At 38.7% G+C, this 21,408-nt stretch overlaps 1 protein-coding gene across 2 annotated transcripts in view; it reads left to right on the top strand.

Moving 5' to 3' along the window:
- nlgn1 (neuroligin 1) overlaps positions 1 to 21,408 on the top strand; it is a 354,066-nt gene that overhangs the window by 38,068 nt on the left and 294,590 nt on the right. The window contains exon 1 of one of the 2 annotated variants that reach the window (XM_044360566.1): positions 6,735 to 6,884. The exons of the other annotated variant lie outside the window; for it this stretch is intronic. The gene's annotated coding sequence lies outside the window, so the exon portion shown is untranslated. Of the gene's footprint in view, positions 1 to 6,734; positions 6,885 to 21,408 lie in introns of those variants that run through there. 2 annotated transcript variants of the gene reach the window in all.

Below are 21,408 nucleotides of genomic sequence, written 5' to 3'. Positions count from 1 at the left end.
TGGGTGTTAATGTCATTGTCTTGGCAGCAGCCTGCATTATCACTTAGTGTACATTCCTCCTCTTCTTACTACACAGATACATGTACACTCTAACCTCACTGCTCTTCTTCTCCTCTTTTTTCTTCTCTTCTCTCCTCAAGCGCGTTGCACACAGTTACACAGAGCAGAAATGCATTTACAGCGGGAGATTATGGAAGCTTACATATTCGTCACACAGCATGGAGAATCTTCATTATAAAATCAAGACCCAGACAGTTTGTGTGGATTTTTGTCATTTATAGAAAAGGGAGATTAGATCTAGTAAACAATGTATCTTGCACAAAAAAAAGGGAAAACAAGATGGCGGATTTGTGGCCTTGTTGCATTAGCAGCTGCTTTGCTCTGGCTTGTTTCTCTGGCTTCAGTTTACAACCCACTTAATATATTCTTGTGAAATGTCAGGGAGGCACCCTCAGCTTTACTGCAGTACTCTCAGTATGCACTTCATTAAGCAAAGCATGATGCAGTTGGTCTGGTCTTCCATGTAGGTAATTAAAGTGTACATACATTAACTTAAATTAATGTATGTAGGCCACTTTGAATATTTCGGTATGTACCTTAAATTTAAGTGTGGATGATACCAGTCATTGGTATTTATGGGATTCAGTGCACCAAATGATAATTTTACCAAAAACTGCTCTGTCAGAAGAGAACATTTAAAACTCATTCTGGCTAATTTGTGCACACAATGGGTGCAAATGCTTACGAGGGCTTACCAATGGCTTGAGGATTATGAAAATTATGTGAATGATGCTATGGGCCTTCACACTCACTAGGGCCCATATTAATTGAACTGCTAAAAATAACATTTTGTACTTCCGTCAACCTCAACAATAACAGCTACTGTGTCTATCCAGTGTTTTTGGACTTAGACTGTGTCCAGGCCGACATTGGCTCTGCATGAAAAAAAAATGCCGCCCTCTCCTTTATTTGAATGGGGACAGTGCTTTGACGCAGAGGGGGGTGCCAGAGAGCCCCGACCAAACAACACAGGGTCAATTGTCTCACGGGTACCAAACCAACACATCCTCCTGCATTGTTTTTGGTCTGAATGCAGCCTTATAAATACTGACATTTAAGCTGGTTTAGTAAGTGCAGCTTGTCAGGGTGTTATGTGGTGGCAATACAGAGACGGAGGTGAGCACACATCCTCTGAGACATACGCTTTGGAATGACTGTAGCATAGCTCATTATGAACAATAGGTTAGTTGAAGCAATACATAATTTAGATTATTTATTATAAAGTATTTATACATTTGCAGCTGCTGCTTTTTTTGAAAGATGCTACCTAAAAGACATGTTTGATAAAAAGCAGCAGCAGTATTGCTTATTTTAGTTAGCTATTAGTTACTAGAGGCATGTGTTAGGATATCAGTTCTACAGCATCTCATAGGTTATCATACAGTATTAGATTTACAGTCAGTTCTTCAGCTTTCTGGACATTTCCTTTACAGTGGCCTAACCTATTTCCGTGGCCACTTTAAGGATGTCACTCATTATAAATGAGACAGCGGCACAAAGTGTAGTCAGTGGTGCAGTGTGCAGTGGTGTGAGCGGACAGATCATGGTGAGTGACCGGGTAATTTTGTGGCTGGATGTGTGCAGCCACAGTGATGCAGTTGGTGACAGGGTTGGATTGGAAGAAATATATTCTCAGTCAGTGTGACCAAAAGGAAACTGACGTCCTTGAGCTGCAGGTGCAGACACACCATGAGTGACTATGTGGAACTTGAAGTCTAACTTGCTGAGGAACTTATGCTTACAATGATGCCAAGGTCTTGAGGATCCATTGACAATGATTTAGAATAGTTTTACTGGTGGTAGACTACTTGCATCATGGTTTAATATTTTTTTGTCTTAAAGGTCTAGGGTGTATTATTTAGTGTCATCTAGCAGAACTTGGTGGAAATGGAATATAATATTCATAAGCATGTTTTAATTGGTGTATAATCACCTGAAAATAGGAATCATTGTGTTTTCGTTAGCTTAGAATGAGCCCTTTATAACTACATAGGAAGCGGATCCTCTTCCACAGAGGCCGCCATGTTCCTACAGTAGCCCAGAATGGACAAACCAAACACAGACTCTAGAGAGGGCCTTTCATGTTTTCCACGAGTTTTGTGCCCACCATAGGTTCTCCTACATGCTTAAAAGGGAGGGGTGAAGGGGAGGAGTATTCAGTTGGTTGCAATCTGCAATCTCACCGCTAGATGCCACTAAATCCAACATACTGGTCCTTTAAATAAGGGATATCTATCACAGAGGGATTCTATAAAGGAGACATTTTATCCAACATCTAGCCAGATTCTTAAGAGCTTTTGTCAGTGTCCCTCTGCACACTAATCATGGCAGAGTTCATGTTGATCAAAGAGAAATAATGTGAAAGGGGTGACAGGAAGAGAGCCAGAGATGGACAGTGATGATGAGCAGTGAGAAAAGAGAGAGTTAGATTAGAGTAAGAAGGATAAAAACAAAGTGAGAGCTGGACACAAAGAGCCAAACAACAGAGCAGCGGTAAGAGGGAGTGAGGCAGAGTGTAATTGCTGTGGGACTGATCTCTTGTCCACATAAGGACTATTGTACTGTCCTGTACCTTTCTGGTTCAAAGAAGTCTTCTGTGGTTAAAAGTAGTGTTTCTGATGTGTCTGGGATGCAGTACGGTCATTAAGTTATCACATGCAGGGATAGTGGTCTCTGTAATGAGATCAGAGGTATCAGCGCTGCGGTTGGTCCTTTCCCTCACTGCAGAATGCATTCACTATTCATTTTTAAATTGAAGTAAATACAGAACCTTACTTCTTAAAGATGGCAGCTAATTGAACAAAAAAAGTCAAGAAATAACAAAGTCTGATTTGACACAGGAAAAAAAGAAGCAATTATGTTGTGAGATCATAGACACAAGCGCATTAGGAAAAATCATTGCTTCAAACCTGTCTTGGCTTTTTTGGATCTCCATGTTTTATGTAAGGACAGTATTGGAGCTACACATTAAAATACAAAATGCAAAACAAAAGACTGAGGAAGCTACAGCTTGGTCAATGTCATAAATTGGGATGCTACGGTGAGGAAATGTCTCCACCAGTTAATAAACTCGTGATAACACTGGTGTTACCAGTTACATCGGACATTTTACAAGATGAGATATATGGTGATGATGATCAATATCTGTAGAGCGCTTACCTTGATCTTTAACGTTAGCTTTTTAGTTTAGATCTTCCCCTTTACATAAGAGTTAGTGCCGGTGGGCTTCGGGCTGCTGCCAGCGTGTAGTCCTCTGTGTACAGCTGGGCTGAAGCGCACACAGACGGGGAACGAGCCAGAAGTCGACCGCCGCTTAGAACCCGAACCGAAGCATCCCGTCAGCCATCCGGAGAGAGACACACCGAGAGCAGGCTGAGCAGGCAGAGAGCAGGAGAGATTCTGTTGAGAACAAGCACAGAGACCCGGGGAGACACGAGAGCAGTTGCTCACTAACAGCTCTGTGTGCTTACAACAGAGAGCAGGAGGGAGGACAGAGGTCTCACTCCGCTATTTTTTCAAAAAACCTTACTGTATACAACTCTTGCATGTAAAGTTAAAAAAAAAGTGTGTTTTTGTCACCACCGTCAGACAACACCGTCAGGTTTTCTGTCGGTGACGGTGGTGACACATAGCCTGACGGTGTTGACAAAAACTTCTAAATCATCCTCAATGGAGACTTGAATATAATTTATGATCACAATAAATATAGTATGGTTTATGTTTCATTAACCTCTTTATTTTTATTTACATTTACACTTTGTTTCCCCTTTATTTCTTTCACACACAAGCCTACAATAGTTTCTTAATATACGTACCTCCAATGACTAAAACCATAAATGAATTTAGTTGCACCATTTTATAATCATTTTACAAAATTTCACTAAATTAAACATTATTAAATTCTTAATAATTTTGCACAATTTCATTGTAATTCCATTAAATTCTAATTTTCCCTTTTATGTATTCTTAGGAAGTTATGGCTAGGCAAAAACTATCAGTGGAGGAGTGAAGTAGAAGAAACAGGAAATAACCAAAAAAGCAAAGACAGAAAATGTACAGTGATCCAGAGTTAAAAGGAGGAATACCTAAGAAAGGAAAAGCAAAGATGGAAGAAGAGAGTAGAGGACGGGAAGCTAAAATTTCATTCAAATCAGTGATTTGAATAAAAGGGAAAAGAGGAGTAACAAGAGAGGCTTAGAAATATATATATATAGCACAAGTCAAGAGAGAGTAGGAGAAAGGGCCCAGAACATCCAGAAACATCCCCAGATAGTCCATTAGATCAGACATACAGGATCCAGCTCACAGTAGGCAGTCAATAGCAGGGGGAAAGGTAAAGAAAGAAAACAAGAGCAAGATACTCAAGAGAGATATAAGCTTTGAAAAATAAACCTCAAGAAACAATGCATGATAGGAATAAACTGAGTGTGTTGGCAACAAGAGCAAACTAGAAATAAAATCACACAAAAATCACCAAGAAATGAAACAGAGCAGATGCTAGAGGGAAGCAAACTCAAAAACCCCTCCATCAAGAAAATCCTGCTTTCCCACAACACTCTCATTCAAGAATTTAATTCAAACAAAAATAATTAACAGTTGCCCCGCAAGTCTGCTCAAAATTCAACTTTACTCTAAAGAAATATCCCCTAGTACAGCAGACAAAGGAGTTTGGGCTCACATAAAAACCCATTCAAACAATAACCCAGATGGTTCAGGATTTCTACCATGATGCTGCATGAATGACGACTGACATATGACAAGATAGCACGAAAGAAAATCAAGCATCAGAAATGATTCTGACTGGCACAATATTCAACCTCCACAGGGGAGTTTGTCAAAAAGGGACCAACTGTAAAATTCAGTTATTCATCCTTCTGTGGTCTCTGTCCATTCTATGTCACAGCATCAAAACCATCCGATGGAAAGAAATAACAGTGTCAATACTATGAAAATGCAAATTTTTATTTGATGTACCAAATTGTTAAATGAAATATTGACTTGAGTGGTGTCATTGTTGGAATTGTTTGTTGTAATTAGGCCAATGTCACCACCATCAGATGGAACTTTCTTTGTTTTACATTAGCATGGTTACAATCTGTTCCTCTAATACACTTGATTTATTAGTGTAAATCAGTAATTGTCTATTTAAAATTTAAAAAATGTGTTTTATGATGTACAACATTGTGATTTTATATATTTAATACAAATGAAGTTTGATACAAATTAATACAAATGAAATGAAAGTTGTATAATGTAAGAATTTTTAAAGGAGTACATGTGAAATACTATAAAAAATTAACAGAAGTGAATATTCAACATTTAACAACAATATTAGACTAAATAAATATGAATAACTTGCTTTTAAGTGTCTGACGGTGTTGACAAAAACTAAGTAATGACATTTTACAAAAAAATTACAAATGAAATGAAATATTGCTATGTTGCTTAGAGCTTGTTCTATAAAGATATAAGTTTAGATTTCTGAACACTAACATTTTTTTTCTGTTCAAAAGTAAAACCTGTGTCCAAATTCTCAATCAGCAAGCTGGTAAGAAGCGATAAAATGAATTTACATATTTAGAAATGCTTTTATACATGAATTTCAGAAGCATGTAGTTCACAGTAAACTAATAACTGTAGCTTATTAACAATACAGTATTGATATTGACCTGCACTGTAAAATTTACACCGATCATTTATGTTCTTTAAAAAATTATTTGAAGGACAGCAAAAGAAAAAACAAAACAAAACAACAACAAACAAAAAAAGGTTTTATCATCTTCCTGCAAAAATTGCCTCAGAATTGGAGTCCAGTGTCTTTGGCAAGGAAACTATCGCTAGCTCAATATAAATTCTCAGGATAGGAGAATATTTACAGCAATCCAACCTCAATATTTTATGACTAAAATGTGTGGAATCAAAAACTGTCAAGCAACAAAAGATGGCAGCAAATGACCAGACCATATCAGACCATAGACTGTATATAAAGATGGACATCATGACAGCTCCCCAAAAGTGAAGGCAAAACATCTCGATTGGTGGCTGACTGCAGTATAGATCATAAGTCCCTCCCCCTCCATGTTAGTGGATGGGACATGAAAGTACATGTCAAAGTACATGTCAAATAAATTTTTCTCAAAGATGGTTTCTGTCTTTTCAGGTAGTTCTTATCATGCTGATGTTTGTTCAAGTGCTCATTTTTCTTGTAAGTTCGTTTGTAATTAGTTATTTGACGATATAGAAAGGGGGTCTGACGTCATGATTGACAGCGGTGACAGCCGCTCTCGAACCTCTGTCAGGCAGTGGGACGGCTGAGGGGGCGTGTTCCACGAGCCGTCATCCCACCGCCCGACTCTACTGCGCATACTCTGGCTCCAAATGACGTCACACAAACAAGATGGCAGCTCCCGGAAAGGGCTTCACTTTTGCGTAGCGGTAGGAAGAGGCGACGCGTTGTCCATATTTATATACAGTCTTGTGGAGCAGTAGATAGCTGCTTCCGTTAGCCAACGCAGCAGTTAGCTTGTTTTAGCAGCCCTGAAGGACTGTTAAGGACTGTTGTTAAGCTAACAGGAGAATAGATCTGGACTGGGCAACGCAGCCGCAGCGGGACGCTACCAGGGAGCAGCTGGAGAGAGAAGCAACCGAAGAAACAACCAGGAGAGTTAGCTTGTTTGTTATTGTTGCTAATGATATCAGACTGGTTAACCAGCAGCCACAAAGTTCTGCTAACTAACAAACAAGATGAGCAACAGCCAAAAATGGACGTTATACTTCATCAATACTTCATCTCCATGATAGAAAGATAGAAGACATCAGATAACGTGAGTCAGATACAGCTTCTCTCTCTCTGTCTCTTTGGTCACTAATTTCATCTCTGATGGTTAAATGTCTCTGTGGCTGTTGTGTGAATTTATCTCCTTAATAAGAATGCAGCAGAGATCATATAATGTGTTGTAGGTAGTTTGCTTGTTGGAGTTACAGTGAGCTGTCTGGACTCACTCATTCATGTGGAATTGATCCCGTTTTTAATCGAGTTGTTGTTCAGTCACCTGTTGATGTTGTGTGATTAGTGAATGAGTGTGCAGGAGGTCTGGCTGCTTGTTGTGACATTTTCTTCTGTTTTTTTTTTTTTTTTTAAAAGGTGAGTCTATATTGAGTAATAAGCTTAACATAACTAGAATAACAAGTGTTAACATGTCAGCTTTGTGGACTATATTTTGTATGTGGTGCATATAGATAAGAGTGTGTAAGTCATGTATTTGATACATGCATTAATACTTTTAGATCTGTGAATGTTTTTAATGTTCAGTCTTTCTAGTATTCAGCACTGATCTGAACCTGTATCACATGATAAACTTTGCGATACTTTATATATTTCTGTATACTAAGAAAATACACAGGAAACACGTGTAAATCATGTGATATGTTGTCTGTTTTTGATGAGAACATAAATCTGTTGTCACAATAGAATAGTACTATAAATTTGAATTTCACTTTATTGGTAAAATAACACATCTGAACCACTCCACGGCTAAAATGAGCACTTCTTTGTTTAGAAACAAAATGTATAAATGTCTTTAAAGAAGCAGCCTTTTCACCACTCAGGGCTTTTTGTTGTTGAAAGCAAATAGTTTTATTGGCATATAAAATTGCCCCCCACCCCTCCAGTTTCATCGGGTGGGGGGCAATGATGCGGTTTGTTGTAAGATTCCATGTTGGTTTTCCTCCTGTCCTCCCCAATTTTTTGAGTCACCAGCCTCCACTGATATATAAATATATGTCCATGATACATATATATATATAAAATATGTATTTTTTAAAACTTATTTTTTATTATTGTAAGTATCCACTATCAGAGTGCTATAATACCATACAGGTGCATACTCGCCTGATCTAAGGTTGATTTGTTTCACCATTTTTCTCTCCTTCTTTCTTGTTCTGAGATTTTTATTATCACAGTCTCCGCCTAAACTCACAGCTGACTGCAGGCATGGTCATGCCTCAACTCTGCAGGTTGTCAAAAGGCATTATGGGTAACAGGAAAACACAAGCTGATGTAGAAGTACATGTGAGAGGGTGAAAGCGAGTTCATATAACACAAATTAAAACACTTCAGATATATGAAGCATCACAAACTGACAATATCAGGACAGAGCAGCGTCAGGACATCACAGTTGTTGTTTTATTCTAGTCAGTTAAACAGCTTGTAGTGCGGTTGTTCTTTGCTTTTTTTTTTTTTTTTAGATTTAGTTGTCACTTCAGTGTCTTAAATGTACCTCATATATGACGCCTTAGTAGCTAGTGACAAATTTCAGTCTTGCTAAAAATGGCCTGCTTTCTGAAAACAGGCCTCCAGCTATGTATCTATAAACACCTTCTATCCATTTGCACTGGCAGTGTGGGCTCTAGCCTTGGAAAGATCAGAAAAAGTGGAGATTCTCTTATAGTAAAAAAAAAAAAAAAAGTGATCAAACTGGAGCAGCTCATCAGTGTGTTGAAAAGCAGGCCAATATCATTAGAATGTGTGTATTATTCCCAATAAGCTTTACAGTATAACAAAATGAACTATGTAAACTGTGCTCTGCTGTGTAGTATTTGTCTCTACTGCGTATGCCAGCAGCCGGCTCTGAACACCGGGTCTTACAGCAAACTGCTCGCGTGCTTCACGGAATAAACTGTTCACCCTTCGACGCTGTCAGAACTTGTGCGAGCAGAACAACAACAAAAAAAAATAAAAAGTCTCTCTGTAAGGTGTCTCTGTGGTGGGTTGGGACTCCATTTATGTTTACTTTGTGTTGAATTAAGCATTGGGCTTTTAAAACCCCAAACTAGGACATTTAAACTGCAAACTAGGCCATTTCCCAGTGCGTGTACATGCTGTTTAATATCTCAAATAGTTTGGGAAATATTTCAACATGTTGCATTATTCTGATATTTCTTGTACGGCGTTTCCGCTCTAGAGGGATTTAGAATAGAAGCTTTATCGTAGATGTGAATTTCGTGGAGATGCAGACAACTTCACGGGAGGTGAATTTTTCACTGTTTTTCCTTCACGACTCTCCCCCTCTCTCTCCCCTCTCGTCTCTCTCGTCTCTCTTTTCTTCTCCCTGTGTCTCTTTCATTCAATCCGCCTTGATCTCCCTCTGCACAGGTTGGCCTTTTCCCTCGCATCTGTCTCCGTCTCTCTATCTGTCCTGACCTATTCACCCTCCCACATCTCACTTTCTCTTTCTGTCCTTTTCTCTCGCTCGTATCTTTTTTTTTTTTTTTTCCTCTTATTCCTCCGGCTTTGTCCCAATTTTGTAGTTGTTGAAGGAGGATCCAGCGGGAGGCACAGACACACATAGGCACACACACATGCACACACATGCACACACACGCAGGCACACAAACAGAGTGGAGGAAATAGAAGGCAGGAACAGGCATGGCCCTGCTTGTGTTTGGGTCTCCCTTGAGGGGCTCTGTCACCTCCACTCACAACTTAACTTCTCCGCACTGGTGTTCCTTCTTATGTTAGTGTGTGTTGTGCTTGTGTGTGTGTGTCAGTGTCTGTCTGCATGCATGCAGGGATTTGGTTATGTGTCAGGAGAGTTTAAAGTTCTGTCCTGTCTGACAGACTTTTATGTCAAAGCTTGGCTGAATATCTGTGCTGGCTGCTGGGCAGGTGATGGACTTGTCATTTTCAGCCCGGCCCCCACTGAACCTCCCACTGATTCTCAACTATAATTAGACACAGGAAGAGAGGAGGAGGAAGTCAAGGAAGAAAGAAAAGAAAATAAAAATAAGTTTTGGAGGAATTATGAATTATGCTCTCTTGCAAAGTGTTTTTCTTTTTTTGAGTCCAGGAAGTGATGTGTACTGCACCAAAGTCACAGAGAGGTCATGAAGGTGGATGGTGTAGAGCGGAGGATCCCATGTGTGGCTAGCTTTAGGCTACAGGAACAATGTGGTACCTTCTCTACATGTGTTTCCTGTCTCTCTGCACTTTCAACTTGAATAAAGGCAAAAATGCCTACAATAATACAAAAAAAAAGAAAAATACTGTAACTGAATTGCCTAAACATAATCATAAAAATGACACAAACAGATATTGTAAACTGAAAAGTCAGTGAATGTGCTCATCTGTGAAAGTGAATGCAGATAATGTTTATTAAAAACTCCTCCTTCGTATGTTGATAAAAACATAATTCATGCAGCATTATGTTTCTTTAAAAATGTATTTTAGTGGTATGTAAAAGTCATCTTTAGGAATCAGGGTTGGTAATAAAGATGCACAGTCTCTTCTTCATGGCTAAAACTAAGTGATACTGCAAACTTTAAATATCAGTTAGTGCAATACAAATAAGATGTATGAATTTCCTTATGAAAATATATTAGGTTCAAAATGAATCATGTCTGTGCTTTGGTGGAAAATTCCAGGTAAATGTATGGATGCTTGGGAACATCAGATCATATGTTTATTTAATGAGATATAAGGAATCTATTTTGAAGACCTGATATTGGCCCAGCATTTAATATCAATATCGGATTCGTCACACATAAAAATCTGTATGCTGTCTTACATCATCACTCCTTATGTCAGAAAATGTTGCTTGATAGTTTTCAAAGGAAATATACAAAAACAAATCATTATGTAACTGACAAAACTCTGCATTGTCAGTTTTCTCACTAATATAGGCCTGTGTGTGTGTGTGTGTCCATATGCACCTTTTTTTTTGCAACAGTAGATGTTTGAAAGCATACTCTATATTTACAGCCTCTCTGCAGCAGTAATTAACTGCCAGGTTGGGGATGACACACACCTGAAGTTGCTGTTTGTCAGGGCGAAGAGTTTTCAGCTGGATGAGCTTTTAAACAGCTGCGTTTTGGCTGGAATTCATTTTTTAAAATCACACACAGTTTCTATCTGTGGTTGTTATGAATATGACATGAGGCAGACTGATAGAAAGGGACATGAACAGAGAGAAGAGATGGAGACCAGGACTCATTAAACAGCAAGGTGAGGTAGAGTCAGAGAGGTGCGGCGGTGAGACTTAAGACTTAATGCGTCTTAATCAGATATGAACGCACTACAAATGAGATTAGACATTTACTGAAGAGTTGATCAACATTGCACTAGTTTTCTGTGAAAACGCCCTTAATGATAATGTATTTAAATGTGACATTTATTCATTTTTAATTGAGTGTGCATACTGTAGATAATTGATTCTGGGTTCCAGTCTTCAGTTTTACTGTCTAAATAAAGCTTCACATATGTTATGTGCTTCCAAGAATTAAACTGAGTGTGAAGTACTGAATAATGACAATTTTATCACAACGAACTGCTTTCCAAACACTGATTAGAGTAAACCAAATGATTAAGTAAAGCAAAGAAAGCAATTTAGAAAAAGAGGAAAAAAACCCCCAACTTAAATCCCATGTAGACTGAAGCATTCTCTGGTTTATAATAGAGATTGTGAATTGGCAGAGTCTCTCTCTTCTCATAGGAACACAGAGCAGAAGCAGATATTTGCCAGAGAAGTGATTCATGCGCCTATGTATTTGATATTGTGAAGGTTGATAGCAGTCTTGTGTGGGCTCTCATATATCCAGCCTACTACTGACAAAGAACACTCACAATTTTTTTTTAAAAGGGTTTAGTCTTATCCTCCAGTTTGGACTTGTGGATGCACAGCAAGCAGAACCAAGACCAAAACAGTGTTGGTTAAATTAACAGTTGATACTGAAGACTAGCAAACATCAGTTGGACCCTTCTCTATACAGTAAAATGATGCAACAAGAAGAGTATGAAATTTATACCTGATATTAGTTGCTTCTTAAGTTTGTCCCTGTTTCATCTTTGCTCCGTCAAGCCCATCATCAGTTGAGATCCTTGAAGAACGTCATAGTATTGCTCTATACGTTGCTCTAGGTAAGTGCTGAATGTGTTGTATACATTAAAAAGAAACTGGTGTTCAGAATGACATCCTGTCTAGGACCCTGTCTTTAGAAAGCGAGGTGCTCCACTACTACTACCACCACTACTCCACTATTACTTCACTTGGATGTTTGAGCTTCATCGTGCAGAATGATGTACGTGCAGAGTTTCACATCCATCTGCTGAAAGGAGGAAAGTTTCTTTGTGCTCACCTTGAATGTCAGTTTAACACATGTATGTACAAGTAGTGTGATGTGGAAATTCGAAAACCTCCACCGCACATAAACCGCGAGCAGGAGACATCTTTTGTGACAGCATTGATAGCTCTTCATACATATTCATGACACTTGCATTACAATAAATAAATAAGCAGCTTATTTTATTTTTTCCTTCCCTGAATATTAAACGAAGGACATTTGAACCTTCGGCACACTGCCAACACCAGCCATTGTAGTTCCACAAATTACAGCAACAGCTACTGCACAAAGAGGCAGTGATACAAATGTCATAACGTTGCCCCATTTCTAAGATTCATCTCACACACACAAAAAAAAAAAATCAATCTCCCCCTCCCCTCCCCCTCTTGCTTTGCTTTAGCACGCTGTCGTGGCAGCTATAGCAGGGACACATTTTGCCTCATGCATATTTCAGACGCAGCACATTGTGAACAACGGCAGACAGACACTGCATGGCGAAAAAAGTAACAGCTTTTCCCATAGTTTCCATTTCACTCCTAGTCATTATTTATGGGGACCCCTTTCCAAAACGGCCATACAACTATGTAATGCACCAAGCCATTTGCCTTGATGATGATGGAGAGGCAGCTGTAAACTAACTAGGCAATAATGTTAGCCTCTGCACACAAACAGCAGGAGAGAGGCAATGAAAGAAGAAAGTTATGGTAAGAAATATAACATTGTTTCTCCTTGTAGCACATTCTTGTTTTGATCATTAGAATTTTTCTATGGTGAGTGAAATCTGTTCTGATGCAGTCTGGTTCAGCAATGTATTGTAATAGCAAAAATACACACTTTGAGTTGGAAAATGAGTAAATCAGAAAGGTAAATTGTTAATGCATATAAATTAATACACTATAAATAAACATTCTTGATACTCTAGTATGGTACAATAGTATTTCTGTGTTCCTGGTTGTCTATGGAATTCTAAAGCAGCTGATATTAGAGCAAGACTATATACTTTTTGCTCAATCATTATTATGTAACTGTGCATTGAACGCTCCTTACATCATCAGCATAATGTGTACACAGTAGCACAAGTAAAGAGGAGTGATGATGACCTGGTGATGTCAGATACACAGCAATATCTATCAATGGTCCTATGCTAGATGGCTAGTTAGCCAACATTAGCCACCATAATGGTATTTTTAGGTTTTTACTGCTAATGAATTTTCAGTTGTTCATTTGTAAGAGGGTTTGTTCAAATGATTGACTTTAGACACAGCAAAAATAACATTACAGGGAGCATTATACATGATGAAACTGTCAGCTCTTACAAGTACTTGATTACAGTTTTTGACAACCAGCTTACTGTAAATGGGATGTAAACAGAGAATTGATTAAGTGTGGCCAGCAAAGAGTGCACCTTCTCTGAAAACTACTCTTTTTTTTTTCAGTCACTTCTGTTATTCTTAGTCATTTTATCAATCTCTTAGTCTCTTAACCTTTTCCTTTTATTTGCTGGTTTTAAAGTCTGACATTGAGAGACAGAAACAGTCTACTACTACACTCCGCCTGCCTGTAAAACTACTCGTTACTTCCTTCCTTCATCCCTTCTACCGTCCCACTTCTCAGCTCCTCATAGGAGTGTTTTCTTCAATGCTTTTTATGCTTGTGCTGCATCATTACTATCTTTTTATATTGTATCCTTTTGGATTGTTGTTTAGGTATTTATAGTTATTAATTAATATAGTTTTTTGGCAATTACACGTTTTTTTTATGCTTATGGCCTTTTATTGTTTTTAGCTTTGCGATTAATATTATTTTTTCTTTCTTTCGCATCAACCATGTGTGTAATTGTTGATCTGGTTGGTGGCGTACAATTGCCCTTACAGGGATGAATCAAGTTTTATGTTGCTTTTATGCAATGAATGATGAAATAAAAAGTAAAGAATGCAAAATATGTGCAGTATATTTACTAAAACATTATAAAATAATTGAATACAGTATTCATAATTATTATCTTCAAAGTAACAGGTAGATTGGAGATCAATTATATTTGATTATTTACATTTTTATTTTAAAATGCCCTCACCCAATGACACAATTGTCAGTATTGTCAAAGGAAAGTGATGTGTTTCATGTTCTCAGATAGGAACATGTCATTAATAATTTGAGGAAAACCAAAGGAAACCAACCAACCAACCAAACAAACAAACAAAACAGCACCAGCTAAAACACAATCTGCAGAAAATCCAAGGTTGACACTTTACTTGAAGGCCATTGGTTTGAAAGCAGTGATGATTCAGCACCAAATAATTAAAAACTAAAAGAAATCAAAAAAGGACCCGTCTTAAGTAACAGTATAATTCCATGCAAAAGCAGAATTATGTTTTCCGCACTTCAGTGGATTCAGGGTCTTTTGATATCTTCAGGGGCCAGCAGAGATTTTGTTGAACATTCTCCTCTGTAACTGTTAATTATTTAGCTGGCTACTGTGCATGCTAATGATTTAGCATGCTGGGTTTGTCGAGTGGATGTAGAAGCAAGTTTTGCATCATCTCAGAAGCACTGAGGTGCATTTAATACTGAATACACAGAGCTGAAACAGCTACCAATGTTCTCGCCATGACACACTTACTGGACCAAGTTGATTGGGTAGACAGTCTGCATAGTTCCTCTAGATTAGAAAGTCTAAAAGCATGCAGCAACAAAACATGACCTTGATGTGAGGTGATGCAGTCAGGGAGAAATAAATACACTGACTACTTCACTGAAACATAGAATTGTACCTTGTCAATCAGTAAAGTAGTTTTGCTCAGCTCACGAGTGGGTTAGAATAGCAAGTAAAATCATTCTCATTTCTTACTATAACTTTCTGCTCTGGAGCAGGTTAACTTCAGAGAAACTTCAGATCACAACCTGTCAACACAGCGACCACTGACCAATCAGATCACCGGGAAAGGAGTCATCATTCCTACAGGATCCCGACATGGACAAAAGTCCTGAGTTTACAATAAAGTGAGAAGTAAAAAAAAAAAGCGATATATATATTTTTATAGGTCAGTGGAAACATTTTATCGTTCCAGACTTTCTGTTTCCACTCTGGTTTTAAAACAGAGCTTCTAACAAACAGAGAGATTGTTTACGACACTGAACACATGATGATGATTTTGGCTGCTTTTTACTTGTTTAAGTTTATTTCATCCTCATCGGAGTGAACCTGACAGTGTGGAAGATTTTATTCTCTGATTCCATCACTGCAGCTCAGAATAACATGAGACAACTGTGTGATGATAACTGGAAATAAAAACAAAATATTATCTTTTATTAGAAAAATAAGCCACACTGTTAATTGGCTCCCATGATTATAAACGCAACATTTGGGTCAGACAGACCTCATCAGTCATTAACTACTTTTCCTCTTTTTGCTTCAGTAGCAGAAACAGTTTTTTATGTGACATATTCAGAATCTTTTCTTCATCATCCAACTAAATAGCAAAAAATACTCTCTATACTTCAGTCATATATAATAATACCTACATGTATTTTAAATACAGCTTAAATATAGCTTACTTTTAATATGTGGAAATTATTTCTGGTGTTTCTACATGTTATTCTCTTGTATGATTACAGACTGTCGTTTACATTGAACTTTGTTGAATATGACTTTTTGTATGTTGGATGCAGTACTTCATTCACAGTTCAGATGATTAACAACCCCGCCTCTTTCACATGAACACGCTTGTAGCTACAAAACCCAGAGTTAACTGAGCTAGTTGATAACTGGCTTCATAGTACTGGTTATCTGGACAGCCAGTGTTTAGCTCAGTGAAGCCAGCTAACAAAAAGATATATCCTAGGTATGCTGAACTTGCTTCATAGTACAGGCCCACTGGTTAAGATGCCTGGCTTCTCCTACATCAGTGTGACATTCTATGTGTGTCCTGTGCTACATGGAACTCCAGCCCCCTCCACCGAGCTCTAGCCTAATGCAGGGGACTATGAAATGTGCTGTTAGGGGGCTGCCAAGTCCCTTTAATTATAGTGATGTTAAACTGGGTATGGAGGGAAAGAGCAGGCTGCATGCTGTAATGCTGGCCTCATGCCCAGGTCCACTGTACCCATACAGACGACCACTGCTACCCAGTTATCTACAGGGCTTGTTGGCATAGCGAACATACAAACTAATAGTGTTATTATTTTTTGCCATGGTGACAGTGAAATGTGCCAATTGGCATCATTGTTGCAAAGCTAGCAGTATTACAGTTGAGTAAAAATACACTTGAAAATCCACAGTAATGTGTGTATATTCTCACTTCAACATAGTTTGATGCATTTTGCTTAGAGACAGACAGGCTGACAGGTGTGTATGTGTGTGTTCATACGTAGGTAGAAGTGACCATTTGTTTCTGCTAAGGTTGACATAACAGACTGTGTTTGTATGTGTGCATGGGAAGGAAAACGGACAAGGTGACGCTGGGCCAGATGGTGTGTATGTTGGATGCTCAACACAGAAGCAAGGGGTCACCTTGGCTTGGTGATGAGACACGGAGTGTGTTTATAAAAATACAAAAGACCCAATGAGTTATGAATGCACACTTTCTATTGGCTTACAGTGTTGTAGTGTTAAGACATTTTTTAATAACTTATAACTGGGCTGTTGAGATTCATTGTATACTTTGTCGTGCATGATACTGACATGGTCATAAAAGTGCATAGAGCATGACTTGTGACAGAAGCAAACAAGAAAAACATTCTCATTGGCTCATGTGCAAGCAGTTATGGAATCATTTCTCCTAAATTATATTGGTAGTCAAAATGATAGATCGTACTTGAAAAAATTAACTTGCATTAGGTTTAAAAAAAAAAATCTATGTAATGCCACATGTCAATGTAGTGTCATGCTTCTAAATGAAATTAATCTCTGAATACATGCCGAAGCATGAGTGGAGTTCTGTATGTCTCATGTTCATGATGCATATACTGTAAAACTGTCTCATATCATATAAACCTTCAGTTTGAGTGCACATGAATGAGCTGTAATGCTGTCAGAAATGTCCTTCATTAGTGCCATGGCCATATAAATAAACCCTTTTGAGAACTGATTAATTTCATTGGAGGAGGCTCAGCACCCACTCTGTGGAATCTTGTCACACATCACTGATTATATATACATATATGGATTTTTCATTTCTAGACTTTTAAGATATGAGTATATTTTATTTCTGAATGTAGTAATCTCTTCCATGTCTGCCGCCAGTCTCCTTCCTCCTCTCTCTGTTTGCTGTTTACTCACACAAGCAGATGAGAAGTCATTAGCTGAATCCCAAATTGCTACCTAGTGTCTCATCTGTAATATTTATGTGCTGCACTAACAAATATAGAAGAATGACAGAAGAGCTTATTGCCACAATGAGAAGTAATGAGATGTAATTTGCTGTTGCACTACTACATAAATCACTTAAAGCCCTGCAGTCATATTCACTCCAAAGGTGCTCTGCAATGGACCAGCCTTGGCATTAATTGATGTCTCTCTTTCTGTCTCTCTGCTGCTGTCTGTCTGTTAACTCTGTATATTCAAACTCACTTTTAACATATTCTTTAAATCAGGCTTGTGAATTTGGCATCCCACCCACATGACACATTTCTTTCCAATTGAGACCTATTAACAGCGGTGTATTCAATATGACTATAAAGGATAATTGAGTTCATTTAATAAAATGAAGGGTGTTTTATAAAAAGTGGTGGCAGAATCACAACCAAGTTTGGAATTACAAAATTTCATATACAATATGAGTTGTCAAATCAATCTGACAAAAGGAAACGCTTTCAAGTTCAATTTCACTGCTCCGATAAGATTGGACAGGTGCTGGTACAAAAACATGAATAAAGACTTTGAGACTGAAATACCTCAATTCTAATCACAAGGGCAGCTAGTGAGTCATATTATGTTAATTGCCAATCATCTCCCTGTATGAGCTTTAAAGGAATAAATGGTAATCACTACTATGACAGTACATTTGAGTTAGAATGTATTATTATTACCAAAAATGTACATTAATCCCTGGCTGTATTTGCAAGGGAATAGCAAAACTGCCAGAAGTAAAAAATCATTAAATTCAAACAACATATTCTGTAGAAAAACAGACCACTGCTGCCTTTGAAACTATAATTGAGATGTATGGAAATGGTCTAATCCTGTTTCTAACTCTAAATTCAAACCCTAACCCTAAAATATGACTCATGACCATTTATAAAGTTACTACAATCGGTTAAAAGGCTATAAACTAATAATGTATCACACCAGTGTTAAAATAACAATAAACATGACAGCAGCCATGTTACATGTAATGAATAAAGGTTACTGTTCCATTTGTTGCTAATAGTGTGGAAGTTCTCTTGTAGTATTTCCAGCAGTGATCAAAGTGGCCAATATAATTTCAGGCTCTCTAATAAGCGTGCTGGTGGTCATTTTGGAAATTATTGCTCCCATTAATAAGATTTCAAGACTTTGAGTAGCTTTGATGCCTTGCTGTGTGGGCATTGATTGACAGCTCTGATTGACAGCTGGCTCACCTGCTCCCTGACTCTGCTGGGACTCACACTGAATCTTTCACTAAGTTGATTAGCACAATTTAGCAGAAGTAACGATTGTTAGCCCAAGTGTGCAGTGCTCAGTGTTCCTGGTAAGTTAGTGTTAGCTTGGGTCCAAAGTAGCAAGACCGAGTTTATGTTAGCTTGGGTCCACTTGGGTCCCACTACCCAGGCAGGTATAGATTTTTAACAGAACACCTGAATTACAAAGTAAGAGTGTCGAGTTTGAAAGACTGTGTTCCTGCACAGGAGTACTGCCTGATTTCATGGTGTTGTGGGCATAAATGAAAGGGGGGAAACTTTTTTTTTTTTTTTTTTTACCTTGGGGCCCCCTCACCAATGAATCTGGCCATGGCTGGAATGATGACTTCTCATTTCCAAAACTCAGTGCAAAACTGTTTCTATTGAGGTTAGAGTCTGCTGGGGGCTGGCTGGAGATCACATGGAAACAGGAAACACATGTTTGAATTTGTCTGTTGCCCTTGCTGCAGTTGAAGTGAATGGAAGTGGGAGCAAATATCTGTGTAATGTAACTGTACTTTAAGACCATGGTTCAGATTTGGGACTGCCAATCCCAACACAGGATGTAGGATGTGTACCGTATGTAGCCTTACTGGAAGTGCTTCTTGAGATTCTAAACTCACGGAACAAAATGTTCCTGTGCATGGTGAGATAAGCATCACCAGATCCTCTAGTAGTCGAGTTGAGTCATCTGCTGGTTATTCTTCTGCTCAGGGTCTCAATCACTTTGCAGACCTTCTGTATATTATAACGCACTCTGAATTTGCTCTCTCTCTCTCAACCTGTCTCTCTGTCTTTATCTATTTCTCCAGAGAAATTTCTGAGGAAGTCGACATCATTAAGCACCTTGACTCATGTGCTGCTGGGCTTTAATGTTTAATTTCACACCAAACGAGGGGAGGAGGACAGGGAGGAGGAGGAGGAGGAGGAGGAGGAGGAGGAGGAGAAGGTGGAAGGAGGAAAGGGAAGAAAGTAGAGGATCACAGGGGTGGATATGTTAGTTAATTTTGTGTGTGTGTGTGTGGGCGTGTGTGTGTGGGCGTGCGTGTGGGTGGGCAGGCCTGCATTTGTACATATGCTCATTATTGTAAATCCAGTAATTAGCCTAATTGGACCCTTAAACCCACTGCCACTCAAATGTCTCATTGTACAGCATATAGAGATGCTGACACACACACTTACACACACACACACGCACGCGCAAACACACACTGTGCATTTTTCAAGCTTCAAAGCATGTACGCGGCTGTGTGTATCTCCATACACACACACACACACACACACACACACACATTGAAAGGCTCACTTCAAGATAAATAGCATTCATGGACCAGTGTGCTCAAAGATGATGTACTCAATATTCACTCATTAGCAATGACCCCCCCCCCCCCCCCCCCCCCTTCGCAGCCCTCCACACACACACACACACACACACACACACACACAAGGAGACAACCATTTTGCTTGGAATGCTGTATTGGACATTAGATCTAAATTCAAGGGCCACCTGTGTGTGTGTGTGTGTGTGTGTGTGTGTGTGTAGGTGTGTGTGTCAGCACATTGGAGACAGCAATAGACACCTCAGCATCTTCAGATACACAGCAGCTGTCAATAACTCATCACTTCTTTCATTAAGCACATTGGCAGTCAGTCAAATAGGCTGTGTGTGTGTGTGTGTGTGTGTGTGCGTGTTCGTGTATCCTTCTCTGTTCCTGCCTGTTCAGTGCCTCTTTGACAGTGCTGTTTTTTTTGTTCATTCAAGGCCCATTTAACCAGTAAGCAGCTGTGTGTGTATGTGTGTGTGTTGTAAAAGCAAATGGAAATGTAGCACCCAAGAATGAGTGTCAGCGTGCTGAGTGTGTGTGTGTGTGTGTCCAGAGGGGGGATTGACGTAGGAGGAGGGGACGGTCTACTAAGAGACCATCAGTAAACACGTTAACTCCAGTGAGAGAGAGAGGAAGGAGGCGGGGATGGGAGGCTGAACAGCACTAAAAAATATGAACAAGAAATGGAAAAAGGGGTGACCTTCTAAAAAAAAAAAAAAAAGCCTCTTTAAGTAAAACCGACCTTCTGTTTTTGTGGCAATCCCATGAGCAGCGAAGCAGCAGTGTGACAATATTCTCCTGACTTAAAAAACGGCTTTACGTCCAAATTGACATCAAAAATTCAAGTTTAATGTGGTTAAAACAGGAACATCGGCGAAGCAGTCTGCATTTATCTATAAATGAATATGAGTGATTGTTACAGTCTCTATTGTCCACAGCTGCTTTATACTGTATGAGTTGCCTTCTGATGCCTGCAGCATCAGAAGGCAACATTACAGATATGTTGAGAAATCTGCTTCCATCATTTTTACCTTGATTAAATCATGTGTAAATGAATAACCACACACTCCTCTACACACATCAGACCGGACTGCTCACTTTTTTTTTTATCATGGAGTACACATTAATTACAATGTGATTTGACCATGAAAAAGGAGAATCACTGTAGAATTAAGAAGAAAATACTGTTGGATTTATGTGATTACTGGTAACAAACTATTATTGTTTCTATTATTCTTTCTCTCGTCATTGTACTAATTAACCAACAAGTTCTCCAAATTAAACAACCAATATATCGTTTGACCGTGTG

Source organism: Thunnus albacares, chromosome 9 (assembly GCF_914725855.1).
Source record: "Thunnus albacares chromosome 9, fThuAlb1.1, whole genome shotgun sequence".
NCBI classification, from domain to species: domain Eukaryota; kingdom Metazoa; phylum Chordata; class Actinopteri; order Scombriformes; family Scombridae; genus Thunnus; species Thunnus albacares.
This window is presented reverse-complemented; position numbering and strand designations above follow the sequence as displayed.